Source organism: Salvelinus namaycush, chromosome 25, assembly GCF_016432855.1.
Source record: "Salvelinus namaycush isolate Seneca chromosome 25, SaNama_1.0, whole genome shotgun sequence".
NCBI lineage: Eukaryota > Metazoa > Chordata > Actinopteri > Salmoniformes > Salmonidae > Salvelinus > Salvelinus namaycush.
The window spans coordinates 27,498,462-27,512,126 of NC_052331.1; the positions used below are offsets into that span (position 1 = coordinate 27,498,462).

Sequence of the window (13,665 nt, forward strand, 5' to 3'; positions counted from 1 at the left end):
TGTTAGGTGTGCACTTGAATTAAAGGGCAACTACAACCAAAGTTCTCAGATTTTTTCCAGACCTCAAAAATTTGGTTGGTTTAAACATTGTTGTGGACTTAGAACATCCAATTGTGTTGTTTTTCTATTAAAAAGTGTGATTTTCAGAGAGAAAACCTGAAAAAACGGAAAAACTGAAACCTGGACTAGACTGGACTGGACTTGGCTCTCCAGTACCACTTGTTGTGCGGTAAAAGAGAGATAGTCTATGACTTGGGTGAATGGAGTCTTTGATAACTTTTTGGGGCATTCCAAAATGCAACATGTGTGAAATATAAGAATACTTGCAAAATACTCAAATCAAGAGGGCGCAAAAAACTCTGCCCCCTGTGAGGATCGAACTCACGACCTTCAGATTATGAGACTGACGCGCTACCTACTGCGCCAACGAGGCACATGACTTAAAATGAAGGAGAGTTTTCTTATGAAGTATATATAACATATTATTATCTTCACAGAAATAATGCGGGTTGGTGGTAAAAATGTATTTGTCCCAGGCTAAAATAAAGTATTTTTAATGAAAGAAAAAAGTGCTGCAGCCTGACTCATCGAGAGAACGCATGGCGGAGCAGTTTTAGGTCACCCTCCCCGCTCTTTGTCAGAATACACTACATGCCCTGTGAATGAAATAGAATTGAGGACTAGAGAAAGAAAAGAAACAAACAGAATCCCCCCCAAAACAAAATAACTGCGTTGGCCGGGAATCGAACCCGGGTCAACTGCTTGGAAGGCAGCTATGCTCACCACTATACCACCAACGCTGGTCTCTTTCCTTGCTTTGAGTGTTCTGTTTTTGAAAGTGAAAGAAATGACATTTTATATTAAAGGCTTGGTGCGATCAAACATCAAATCAAATCCTATTATATTAGATTTATCACATGAGCCGAATACAACAGGTGTAGGTAGACCTTACAGTGAAATGCTTACTTACAAGCCCTTAGCCAACAATTATGTTTTAAGAAAAATACGTGTTAAGAAAGTATTTACGAAAATACATTGAATACATTGACAACTCGTAAATGGAATGAAATTAAACAGAACTTGTTTCCATCCCCACGGCTTCAGCAATGGATAATTTTTTTAATTTTTCAAATAGGCTACCTTGAGGAACTATTGTCATTCTCAATGGATGTAAAAACAGAATTGGTTTCCTTGCTGTTTGAGGTGAAGAAAAATGTACTTTGAGAAGCTCCACAGCTCATAAGTGGTGGTGATTAAAGAGAATCAGAAATACTGTCAGATCCCCAAATGGGCACATTTATAAGCCTACATTTGCTAGCAGGCCAGGTAGCCTAGGTCTACTTCTATGGGTAATCAGGTGCGCATCCTTAAACATTATTGACAGGAGCACTCTAAACAAAACACAATGAATACATTGACAACTCGTAAATGGAATGAAATAAAACAGAACTTGTTTCCATCCCCACGGCTTCAGCAATGGATTAGTCCACTGAGCCAAAAGCCGTCTGTTCTTTCGACCAATCGACTGGTTCAAATTTTAAAAAGTGTATTTTTCCATATATAGACTGAATAAAATCAACTATATGTAGGCTTGTCAGATGCTTTAATTAAGCACACTGTGATTAAATAATGAAGACACAAATTACTCAAGAGGGTGCCAGAAACCAAGATAACCTAACCAGAAGAAAAAACCTGTTCTCAAATCTCCTCCTCCCGCTGCTGATGGCCTTCGCACCATTACGCTCCCGGAATTAGGCTACACCAGAGGGTCAGTTTCCATTTAGTGTACCAATTAACCTTCAATTTATTTTTTACCCCCAAATTTCATGATATCCAATTGGTAGTTACAGTCTTGTCCCATCTCCACAACAGACTCAGGATAGGTGAAGGTTGAGAGCCACGCGTCCTCCGAAACACAACCCAGCTAAACTGCGCTGCTCACTTAACCTGGAAACCAGCCGCACCAATGTGTCAGAGGAAACACTGTACACCTGGCGACCGTGTCAACGTGCATTGTGCCCGGCCCTCCACAGGAATCGCTAGTGCGCGATGGGACAAGAATATCCTGCCAGCCAAACCCTCCCCTAAACCAGGTGACACTGGACCAATTGTGCACTGCCCCATGGGTCTCCCGGTCGCGGCCGGATGCAACAGATGACACAGACTTGAACCAGTGGCAGAGCTAGCTCTGCGTTGCAGTGCCTTAGAACACTGGGCCACTCAGGACGCACGACAACTTATCTTACCATTTCTACCGATCTGCGTGCCAGTTATGGTTTTCATATGCATATTTTCGTGGAACAATTTAATTTATTTCATATTAAAAGTCTTCGTATCTCAAAATAATTTTCAAGTGATGAATAAAAATGATATCTAAACCTAAATGAAAACTACACAAATCTAAAAGTAACTTCTATTGCCATTGCCAACTATGTAAAAATGGCCTACATAAAGCGAACAAATAAAATCATTACAGTCTGAAGGTGAAAAAAATATCCTGATAAAAAATAAATCACTTTGGCTACACATGGCCTTTCTGCCACGAACTTGAAACAATGTATCAACTAATCAACTTGGTCCAGCCAGATGCTTGAGCTAACAAACTTGCATCATTGTATAAAATATTTTGCACCCTCAGTTTCCCCTGCCAGTGACCTCCGGGCAGACACAACTGTAGGCTCTATACCAGGCTATTTGCGCAAGGACAAGAAGTAATCAGGTAGGCCTATTTTATAACATTTCTTCACCTCAAACAGCAAGGAGATATGCGTCAATCAAGACGTGCCATGAATCTTTTTTTCGGGCAACTGCTAAACGAAAACAATTCTCAGTCGACCAACAGCCTATCGACCAGTTGACTAAATGGTGTCAGCCCTATTTGATACTGAGATAAAAATAGCTGCACTGGACTTTTAGCAGATTCATTTCAAAGGGTGATTCAAACAAAATACCCAGTTGCGTTGGCCGGGAATGGAACCCGGGTCAACTGCTTGGAAGGCAGCTATGCTCACCACTATACCACCAACGCTTACCAAATAACAACCTGGAGCAGTCTCTGTTTGAAAGTGAAAGTAAAACAAAACCATATTTTACATTAGCAGAATAATAATGGGGTTCCCTAAAAACACATCACTGACATCACCAGGCTGTAAATTAGTTAATAGACCAATAACAAAGACTTCCAAACGGCTCTGCCAATAACAGCTAGTTTTCAGCTTTCCCCCTTTCCACTCAGACAATGCAAGACATTCCTAGCAAAATTCTTGCTTGACAAATTGCTCTTTACTGACAAGTCATTTTTGATCATTTTAATTGAAAACAATCACAGTAAGGTATTTGATTGTTACCCAGAAATTATTTGACTAATCCATTGCTGAAGTCCCAGACAAATAATTTTTTTTAGTATACCAAAAGCCGTCTGTTCTTTCGACCAATCGACTGGTTCAAATTTTAAAAAGTGTATTTTTCCACATATAGACTGAATAAAATCAACTATATGTAGGCTTGTCTGATGCTTTAAGCACACTGTCATTAAATAATGAAGACACAAATTACTCAAGAGGGTGCCAGAAACCAAGATAACCTAACCAGAAGAAAAAAACCTGTTCCCAAATCTCCTCCTCCCGCTGCTGATGGCCTTCGCACCATTACACTCCTGGAATTAGGCTACACCAGGGGGTCAGTTTCCATTTAGTGTCAATTAATTTTTTACCCCCAAATTTCATGATATCCAATTGGTAGTTACAGTCTTGTCCCATCTCCACAACAGACTCAGGATAGGTGAAGGTTGAGAGCCACGCGTCCTCCGAAACACAACCCAGCTAAACTGCGCTGCTCACTTAACCTGGAAACCAGCCGCACCAATGTGTCAGAGGAAACACTGTACACCTGGCGACCGTGTCAACGTGCATTGTGCCCGGCCCTCCACAGGAATCGCTAGTGCGCGATGGGACAAGAATATCCTGCCAGCCAAACCCTCCCCTAAACCAGGTGACACTGGACCAATTGTGCACTGCCCCATGGGTCTCCCGGTCGCGGCCGGATGCAACAGATGACACAGACTTGAACCAGTGGCAGAGCTAGCTCTGCGTTGCAGTGCCTTAGAACACTGGGCCACTCAGGACGCACGACAACTTATCTTACCATTTCTACCGATCTGCGTGCCAGTTATGGTTTTCATATGCATATTTTCGTGGAACAATTTAATTTATTTCATATTAAAAGTCTTCGTATCTCAAAATAATTTTCAAGTGATGAATAAAAATGATATCTAAACCTAAATGAAAACTACACAAATCTAAAAGTAACTTCTATTGCCATTGCCAACTATGTAAAAATGGCCTACATAAAGCGAACAAATAAAATCATTACAGTCTGAAGGTGAAAAAAATATCCTGATAAAAAATAAATCACTTTGGCTACACATGGCCTTTCTGCCACGAACTTGAAACAATGTATCAACTAATCAACTTGGTCCAGCCAGATGCTTGAGCTAACAAACTTGCAATCATTGTATAAAATATTTTGCACCCTCAGTTTCCCCTGCCAGTGACCTCCGGGCAGACACAACTGTAGGCTCTATACCAGGCTATTTGCGCAAGGACAAGAAGTAATCAGGTAGGCCTATTTTATAACATTTCTTCACCTCAAACAGCAAGGAGATATGCGTCAATCAAGACGTGCCATGAATCTTTTTTTCGGGCAACTGCTAAACGAAAAAAATTCTCAGTCGACCAACAGCCTATCGACCAGTTGACTAAATGGTGTCAGCCCTATTTGATACTGAGATAAAAATAGCTGCACTGGACTTTTAGCAGATTCATTTCAAAGGGTGATTCAAACAAAATACCCAGTTGCGTTGGCCGGGAATCGAACCCGGGTCAACTGCTTGGAAGGCAGCTATGCTCACCACTATACCACCAACGCTTACCAAATAACTACCTGGAGCAGTCTCTGTTTGAAAGTGAAAGTAAAACAAAACCACATTTTACATTAGCAGAATAATAATGGGGTTCCCTAAAAACACATCACTGACATCACCAGGCTGTAAATTAGTTAATAGACCAATAACAAAGACTTCCAAACGGCTCTGCCAATAACAGCTAGTTTTCAGCTTTCCCCCTTTCCACTCAGACAATGCAAGACATTCCTAGCAAAATTCTTGCTTGACAAATTGCTCTTTACTGACAAGTCATTTTTGATCATTTTAATTGAAAACAATCACAGTAAGGTATTTGATTGTTACCCAGAAATTATTTGACTAATCCATTGCTGAAGTCCCAGACAAATAATTTTTTTTAGTATACCAAAAGCCGTCTGTTCTTTCGACCAATCGACTGGTTCAAATTTTAAAAAGTGTATTTTTCCACATATAGACTGAATAAAATCAACTATATGTAGGCTTGTCTGATGCTTTAAGCACACTGTCATTAAATAATGAAGACACAAATTACTCAAGAGGGTGCCAGAAACCAAGATAACCTAACCAGAAGAAAAAAACCTGTTCCCAAATCTCCTCCTCCCGCTGCTGATGGCCTTCGCACCATTACACTCCTGGAATTAGGCTACACCAGGGGGTCAGTTTCCATTTAGTGTCAATTAATTTTTTACCCCCAAATTTCATGATATCCAATTGGTAGTTACAGTCTTGTCCCATCTCCACAACAGACTCAGGATAGGTGAAGGTTGAGAGCCACGCGTCCTCCGAAACACAACCCAGCTAAGCTGCACTGCTCACTTAACCTGGAAACCAGCCGCACCAATGTGTCAGAGGAAACACTGTACACCTGGCGACCGTGTCAACTGTGCATTGTGCCCGGCCCTCCACAGGAATCGCTAGTGCGCGATGGGACAAGAATATCCTGCCAGCCAAACCCTCCCCTAAACCAGGTGACACTGGACCAATTGTGCACTGCCCCATGGGTCTCCCGGTCGCGGCCGGATGCAACAGATGACACAGACTTGAACCAGTGGCAGAGCTAGCTCTGCGTTGCAGTGCCTTAGAACACTGGGCCACTCAGGAGGCACGACAACTTATCTTACCATTTCTACCGATCTGCGTGCCAGTTATGGTTTTCATATGCATATTTTCGTGGAACAATTTAATTTATTTCATATTAAAAGTCTTCGTATCTCAAAATAATTTTCAAGTGATGAATAAAAATGATATCTAAACCTAAATGAAAACTACACAAATCTAAAAGTAACTTCTATTGCCATTGCCAACTATGTAAAAATGGCCTACATAAAGCGAACAAATAAAATCATTACAGTCTGAAGGTGAAAAAAATATCCTGATAAAAAATAAATCACTTTGGCTACACATGGCCTTTCTGCCACGAACTTGAAACAATGTATCAACTAATCAACTTGGTCCAGCCAGATGCTTGAGCTAACAAACTTGCAACATTGTATAAAATATTTTGCACCCTCAGTTTCCCCTGCCAGTGACCTCCGGGCAGACACAACTGTAGGCTCTATACCAGGCTATTTGCGCAAGGACAAGAAGTAATCAGGTAGGCCTATTTTATAACATTTCTTCACCTCAAACAGCAAGGAGATATGCGTCAATCAAGACGTGCCATGAATCTTTTTTTCGGGCAACTGCTAAACGAAAAAAATTCTCAGTCGACCAACAGCCTATCGACCAGTTGACTAAATGGTGTCAGCCCTATTTGATACTGAGATAAAAATAGCTGCACTGGACTTTTAGCAGATTCATTTCAAAGGGTGATTCAAACAAAATACCCAGTTGCGTTGGCCGGGAATCGAACCCGGGTCAACTGCTTGGAAGGCAGCTATGCTCACCACTATACCACCAACGCTTACCAAATAACTACCTGGAGCAGTCTCTGTTTGAAAGTGAAAGTAAAACAAAACCACATTTTACATTAGCAGAATAATAATGGGGTTCCCTAAAAACACATCACTGACATCACCAGGCGGTAAATTAGTTAATAGACCAATAACAAAGACTTCCAAACGGCTCTGCCAATAACAGCTAGTTTTCAGCTTTCCCCCTTTCCACTCAGACAATGCAAGACATTCCTAGCAAAATTCTTGCTTGACAAATTGCTCTTTACTGACAAGTCATTTTTGATCATTTTAATTGAAAACAATCACAGTAAGGTATTTGATTGTTACCCAGAAATTATTTGACTAATCCATTGCTGAAGTCCCAGACAAATATTTTTTTTAGTATACCAAAAGCCGTCTGTTCTTTCGACCAATCGACTGGTTCAAATTTTAAAAAGTGTATTTTTCCACATATAGACTGAATAAAATCAACTATATGTAGGCTTGTCTGATGCTTTAAGCACACTGTCATTAAATAATGAAGACACAAATTACTCAAGAGGGTGCCAGAAACCAAGATAACCTAACCAGAAGAAAAAAACCTGTTCCCAAATCTCCTCCTCCCGCTGCTGATGGCCTTCGCTACCATTACACTCCTGGAATTAGGCTACACCAGGGGGTCAGTTTCCATTTAGTGTCAATTAATTTTTTACCCTCAAATTTCATGATATCCAATTGGTAGTTACAGTCTTGTCCCATCTCCACAACAGACTCAGGATAGGTGAAGGTTGAGAGCCACGCGTCCTCCGAAACACAACCCAGCTAAGCTGCACTGCTCACTTAACCTGGAAACCAGCCGCACCAATGTGTCAGAGGAAACACTGTACACCTGGCGACCGTGTCAACGTGCATTGTGCCCGGCCCTCCACAGGAATCGCTAGTGCGCGATGGGACAAGAATATCCTGCCAGCCAAACCCTCCCCTAAACCAGGTGACACTGGACCAATTGTGCACTGCCCCATGGGTCTCCCGGTCGCGGCCGGATGCAACAGATGACACAGACTTGAACCAGTGGCAGAGCTAGCTCTGCGTTGCAGTGCCTTAGAACACTGGGCCACTCAGGAGGCACGACAACTTATCTTACCATTTCTACCGATCTGCGTGCCAGTTATGGTTTTCATATGCATATTTTCGTGGAACAATTTAATTTATTTCATATTAAAAGTCTTCGTATCTCAAAATAATTTTCAAGTGATGAATAAAAATGATATCTAAACCTAAATGAAAACTACACAAATCTAAAAGTAACTTCTATTGCCATTGCCAACTATGTAAAAATGGCCTACATAAAGCGAACAAATAAAATCATTACAGTCTGAAGGTGAAAAAAATATCCTGATAAAAAATAAATCACTTTGGCTACACATGGCCTTTCTGCCACGAACTTGAAACAATGTATCAACTAATCAACTTGGTCCAGCCAGATGCTTGAGCTAACAAACTTGCAACATTGTATAAAATATTTTGCACCCTCAGTTTCCCCTGCCAGTGACCTCCGGGCAGACACAACTGTAGGCTCTATACCAGGCTATTTGCGCAAGGACAAGAAGTAATCAGGTAGGCCTATTTTATAACATTTCTTCACCTCAAACAGCAAGGAGATATGCGTCAATCAAGACGTGCCATGAATCTTTTTTTCGGGCAACTGCTAAACGAAAAAAATTCTCAGTCGACCAACAGCCTATCGACCAGTTGACTAAATGGTGTCAGCCCTATTTGATACTGAGATAAAAATAGCTGCACTGGACTTTTAGCAGATTCATTTCAAAGGGTGATTCAAACAAAATACCCAGTTGCGTTGGCCGGGAATCGAACCCGGGTCAACTGCTTGGAAGGCAGCTATGCTCACCACTATACCACCAACGCTTACCAAATAACTACCTGGAGCAGTCTCTGTTTGAAAGTGAAAGTAAAACAAAACCACATTTTACATTAGCAGAATAATAATGGGGTTCCCTAAAAACACATCACTGACATCACCAGGCGGTAAATTAGTTAATAGACCAATAACAAAGACTTCCAAACGGCTCTGCCAATAACAGCTAGTTTTCAGCTTTCCCCCTTTCCACTCAGACAATGCAAGACATTCCTAGCAAAATTCTTGCTTGACAAATTGCTCTTTACTGACAAGTCATTTTTGATCATTTTTGATCATTTTAATTGAAAACAATCACACTAAGGTATTTGATTGTTACCCAGAAATTATTTGACTAATCCATTGCTGAAGTCCCAGACAAATTATTTTTTTTAGTATACCAAAAGCCGTCTGTTCTTTCGACCAATCGACTGGTTCAAATTTTAAAAAGTGTATTTTTCCACATATAGACTGAATAAAATCAACTATATGTAGGCTTGTCTGATGCTTTAAGCACACTGTCATTAAATAATGAAGACACAAATTACTCAAGAGGGTGCCAGAAACCAAGATAACCTAACCAGAAGAAAAAAATCTGTTCCCAAATCTCCTCCTCCCGCTGCTGATGGCCTTCGCTCCATTACACTCCCGGAATTAGGCTACACCAGGGGGTCAGTTTCCATTTAGTGTCAATTAATTTTTTACCCTCAAATTTCATGATATCCAATTGGTAGTTACAGTCTTGTCCCATCTCCACAACAGACTCAGGATAGGTGAAGGTTGAGAGCCACGCGTCCTCCGAAACACAACCCAGCTAAGCTGCACTGCTCACTTAACCTGGAAACCAGCCGCACCAATGTGTCAGAGGAAACACTGTACACCTGGCGACTGTGTCAACGTGCATTGTGCCCGGCCCTCCACAGGAATCGCTAGTGCGCGATGGGACAAGAATATCCTGCCAGCCAAACCCTCCCCTAAACCAGGTGACACTGGACCAATTGTGCACTGCCCCATGGGTCTCCCGGTCGCGGCCGGATGCAACAGATGACACAGACTTGAACCAGGACCTCTAGTGGCAGAGCTAGCTCTGCGTTGCAGTGCCTTAGAACACTGGGCCACTCAGGAGGCACGACAACTTATCTTACCATTTCTACCGATCTGCGTGCCAGTTATGGTTTTCATATGCATATTTTCGTGGAACAATTTAATTTATTTCATATTAAAAGACTTCATATCTCAAAATAATTTTCAAGTGATGAATAAAAATGATATCTAAACCTAAATGAAAACTACACAAATCCAAAAGTAACTTCTATTGCCATTGCCAACTATGTAAAAATGGCCTACATAAAGCCAACAAATAAAATCATTACAGTCTGAAGGTGAAAAAAATATCCTGATAAAAAATAAATCACTTTGGCTACACATGGCCTTTCTGCCACGAACTTGAAACAATGTATCAACTAATCAACTTGGTCCAGCCAGATGCTTGAGCTAACAAACTTGCAACATTGTATAAAATATTTTGCACCCTCAGTTTCCCCTGCCAGTGACCTCCGGGCAGACACAACTGTAGGCTCTATACCAGGCTATTTGCGCAAGGACAAGAAGTAATCAGGTAGGCCTATTTTATAACATTTCTTCACCTCAAACAGCAAGGAGATATGCGTCAATCAAGACGTGCCATGAATCTTTTTTTCGGGCAACTGCTAAACGAAAAAAATTCTCAGTCGACCAACAGCCTATCGACCAGTTGACTAAATGGTGTCAGCCCTATTTGATACTGAGATAAAAATAGCTGCACTGGACTTTTAGCAGATTCATTTCAAAGGGTGATTCAAACAAAATACCCAGTTGCGTTGGCCGGGAATCGAACCCGGGTCAACTGCTTGGAAGGCAGCTATGCTCACCACTATACCACCAACGCTTACCAAATAACTACCTGCAGCAGTCTCTGTTTGAAAGTGAAAGTAAAACAAAACCACATTTTACATTAGCAGAATAATAATGGGGTTCCCTAAAAACACATCACTGACATCACCAGGCGGTAAATTAGTTAATAGACCAATAACAAAGACTTCCAAACGGCTCTGCCAATAACAGCTAGTTTTCAGCTTTCCCCCTTTCCACTCAGACAATGCAAGACATTCCTAGCAAAATTCTTGCTTGACAAATTGCTCTTTACTGACAAGTCATTTTTGATCATTTTAATTGAAAACAATCACAGTAAGGTATTTGATTGTTACCCAGAAATTATTTGACTAATCCATTGCTGAAGTCCCAGACAAATTATTTTTTTTAGTATACCAAAAGCCGTCTGTTCTTTCGACCAATCGACTGGTTCAAATTTTAAAAAGTGTATTTTTCCACATATAGACTGAATAAAATCAACTATATGTAGGCTTGTCTGATGCTTTAAGCACACTGTCATTAAATAATGAAGACACAAATTACTCAAGAGGGTGCCAGAAACCAAGATAACCTAACCAGAAGAAAAAAACCTGTTCCCAAATCTCCTCCTCCCGCTGCTGATGGCCTTCGCTCCATTACGCTCCCGGAATTAGGCTACACCAGGGGGTCAGTTTCCATTTAGTGTCAATTAATTTTTTACCCTCAAATTTCATGATATCCAATTGGTAGTTACAGTCTTGTCCCATCTCCACAACAGACTCAGGATAGGTGAAGGTTGAGAGCCACGCGTCCTCCGAAACACAACCCAGCTAAGCTGCACTGCTCACTTAACCTGGAAACCAGCCGCACCAATGTGTCAGAGGAAACACTGTACACCTGGCGACCTGTGTCAACGTGCATTGTGCCCGGCCCTCCACAGGAATCGCTAGTGCGCGATGGGACAAGAATATCCTGCCAGCCAAACCCTCCCCTAAACCAGGTGACACTGGACCAATTGTGCACTGCCCCATGGGTCTCCCGGTCGCGGCCGGATGCAACAGATGACACAGACTTGAACCAGGACCTCTAGTGGCAGAGCTAGCTCTGCGTTGCAGTGCCTTAGAACACTGGGCCACTCAGGAGGCACGACAACTTATCTTACCATTTCTACCGATCTGCGTGCCAGTTATGGTTTTCATATGCATATTTTCGTGGAACAATTTAATTTATTTCATATTAAAAGTCTTCGTATCTCAAAATAATTTTCAAGTGATGAATAAAAATGATATCTAAACCTAAATGAAAACTACACAAATCTAAAAGTAACTTCTATTGCCATTGCCAACTATGTAAAAATGGCCTACATAAAGCCAACAAATAAAATCATTACAGTCTGAAGGTGAAAAAAATATCCTGATAAAAAATAAATCACTTTGGCTACACATGGCCTTTCTGCCACGAACTTGAAACAATGTATCAACTAATCAACTTGGTCCAGCCAGATGCTTGAGCTAACAAACTTGCAACATTGTATAAAATATTTTGCACCCTCAGTTTCCCCTGCCAGTGACCTCCGGGCAGACACAACTGTAGGCTCTATACCAGGCTATTTGCGCAAGGACAAGAAGTAATCAGGTAGGCCTATTTTATAACATTTCTTCACCTCAAACAGCAAGGAGATATGCGTCAATCAAGACGTGCCATGAATCTTTTTTTCGGGCAACTGCTAAACGAAAAAAATTCTCAGTCGACCAACAGCCTATCGACCAGTTGACTAAATGGTGTCAGCCCTATTTGATACTGAGATAAAAATAGCTGCACTGGACTTTTAGCAGATTCATTTCAAAGGGTGATTCAAACAAAATACCCAGTTGCGTTGGCCGGGAATCGAACCCGGGTCAACTGCTTGGAAGGCAGCTATGCTCACCACTATACCACCAACGCTTACCAAATAACTACCTGGCAGCAGTCTCTGTTTGAAAGTGAAAGTAAAACAAAACCACATTTTACATTAGCAGAATAATAATGGGGTTCCCTAAAAACACATCACTGACATCACCAGGCGGTAAATTAGTTAATAGACCAATAACAAAGACTTCCAAACGGCTCTGCCAATAACAGCTAGTTTTCAGCTTTCCCCCTTTCCACTCAGACAATGCAAGACATTCCTAGCAAAATTCTTGCTTGACAAATTGCTCTTTACTGACAAGTCATTTTTGATCATTTTAATTGAAAACAATCACAGTAAGGTATTTGATTGTTACCCAGAAATTATTTGACTAATCCATTGCTGAAGTCCCAGACAAATTATTTTTTTTAGTATACCAAAAGCCGTCTGTTCTTTCGACCAATCGACTGGTTCAAATTTTAAAAAGTGTATTTTTCCATATATAGACTGAATAAAATCAACTATATGTAGGCTTGTCTGATGCTTTAAGCACACTGTCATTAAATAATGAAGACACAAATTACTCAAGAGGGTGCCAGAAACCAAGATAACCTAACCAGAAGAAAAAAACCTGTTCCCAAATCTCCTCCTCCCGCTGCTGATGGCCTTCGCTCCATTACGCTCCCGGAATTAGGCTACACCAGGGGGTCAGTTTCCATTTAGTGTCAATTAATTTTTTACCCTCAAATTTCATGATATCCAATTGGTAGTTACAGTCTTGTCCCATCTCCACAACAGACTCAGGATAGGTGAAGGTTGAGAGCCACGCGTCCTCCGAAACACAACCCAGCTAAGCTGCACTGCTCACTTAACCTGGAAACCAGCCGCACCAATGTGTCAGAGGAAACACTGTACACCTGGCGACCGTGTCAACGTGCATTGTGCCCGGCCCTCCACAGGAATCGCTAGTGCGCGATGGGACAAGAATATCCTGCCAGCCAAACCCTCCCCTAAACCAGGTGACACTGGACCAATTGTGCACTGCCCCATGGGTCTCCCGGTCGCGGCCGGATGCAACAGATGACACAGACTTGAACCAGGACCTCTAGTGGCAGAGCTAGCTCTGCGTTGCAGTGCCTTAGAACACTGGGCCACTCAGGAGGCACGACAACTTATC

At 41.6% G+C, this 13,665-nt stretch overlaps 8 non-coding genes across 8 annotated transcripts; all 8 read right to left on the reverse strand.

The window, feature by feature from the left end:
• Positions 1 to 360: 360 nt before the first annotated feature.
• Positions 361 to 433, reverse strand: trnam-cau. The gene has a single exon. It is a non-coding gene; the product is annotated as a tRNA-Met (tRNA).
• A 295-nt stretch (positions 434 to 728) lies between these two features.
• trnag-ucc lies at positions 729 to 800 on the reverse strand. The gene has a single exon. It is a non-coding gene; the product is annotated as a tRNA-Gly (tRNA).
• Positions 801 to 2,956: 2,156 nt separating this feature from the next.
• trnag-ucc lies at positions 2,957 to 3,028 on the reverse strand. The gene has a single exon. It is a non-coding gene; the product is annotated as a tRNA-Gly (tRNA).
• A 1,826-nt stretch (positions 3,029 to 4,854) lies between these two features.
• On the reverse strand, positions 4,855 to 4,926 carry trnag-ucc. Its single transcript has one exon. It is a non-coding gene; the product is annotated as a tRNA-Gly (tRNA).
• A 1,826-nt stretch (positions 4,927 to 6,752) lies between these two features.
• On the reverse strand, positions 6,753 to 6,824 carry trnag-ucc. The gene has a single exon. It is a non-coding gene; the product is annotated as a tRNA-Gly (tRNA).
• Positions 6,825 to 8,649: 1,825 nt separating this feature from the next.
• On the reverse strand, positions 8,650 to 8,721 carry trnag-ucc. Its single transcript has one exon. It is a non-coding gene; the product is annotated as a tRNA-Gly (tRNA).
• Positions 8,722 to 10,565: 1,844 nt separating this feature from the next.
• Positions 10,566 to 10,637, reverse strand: trnag-ucc. The gene has a single exon. It is a non-coding gene; the product is annotated as a tRNA-Gly (tRNA).
• A 1,835-nt stretch (positions 10,638 to 12,472) lies between these two features.
• On the reverse strand, positions 12,473 to 12,544 carry trnag-ucc. The gene has a single exon. It is a non-coding gene; the product is annotated as a tRNA-Gly (tRNA).
• Between the last annotated feature and the right edge of the window lie 1,121 nt (positions 12,545 to 13,665).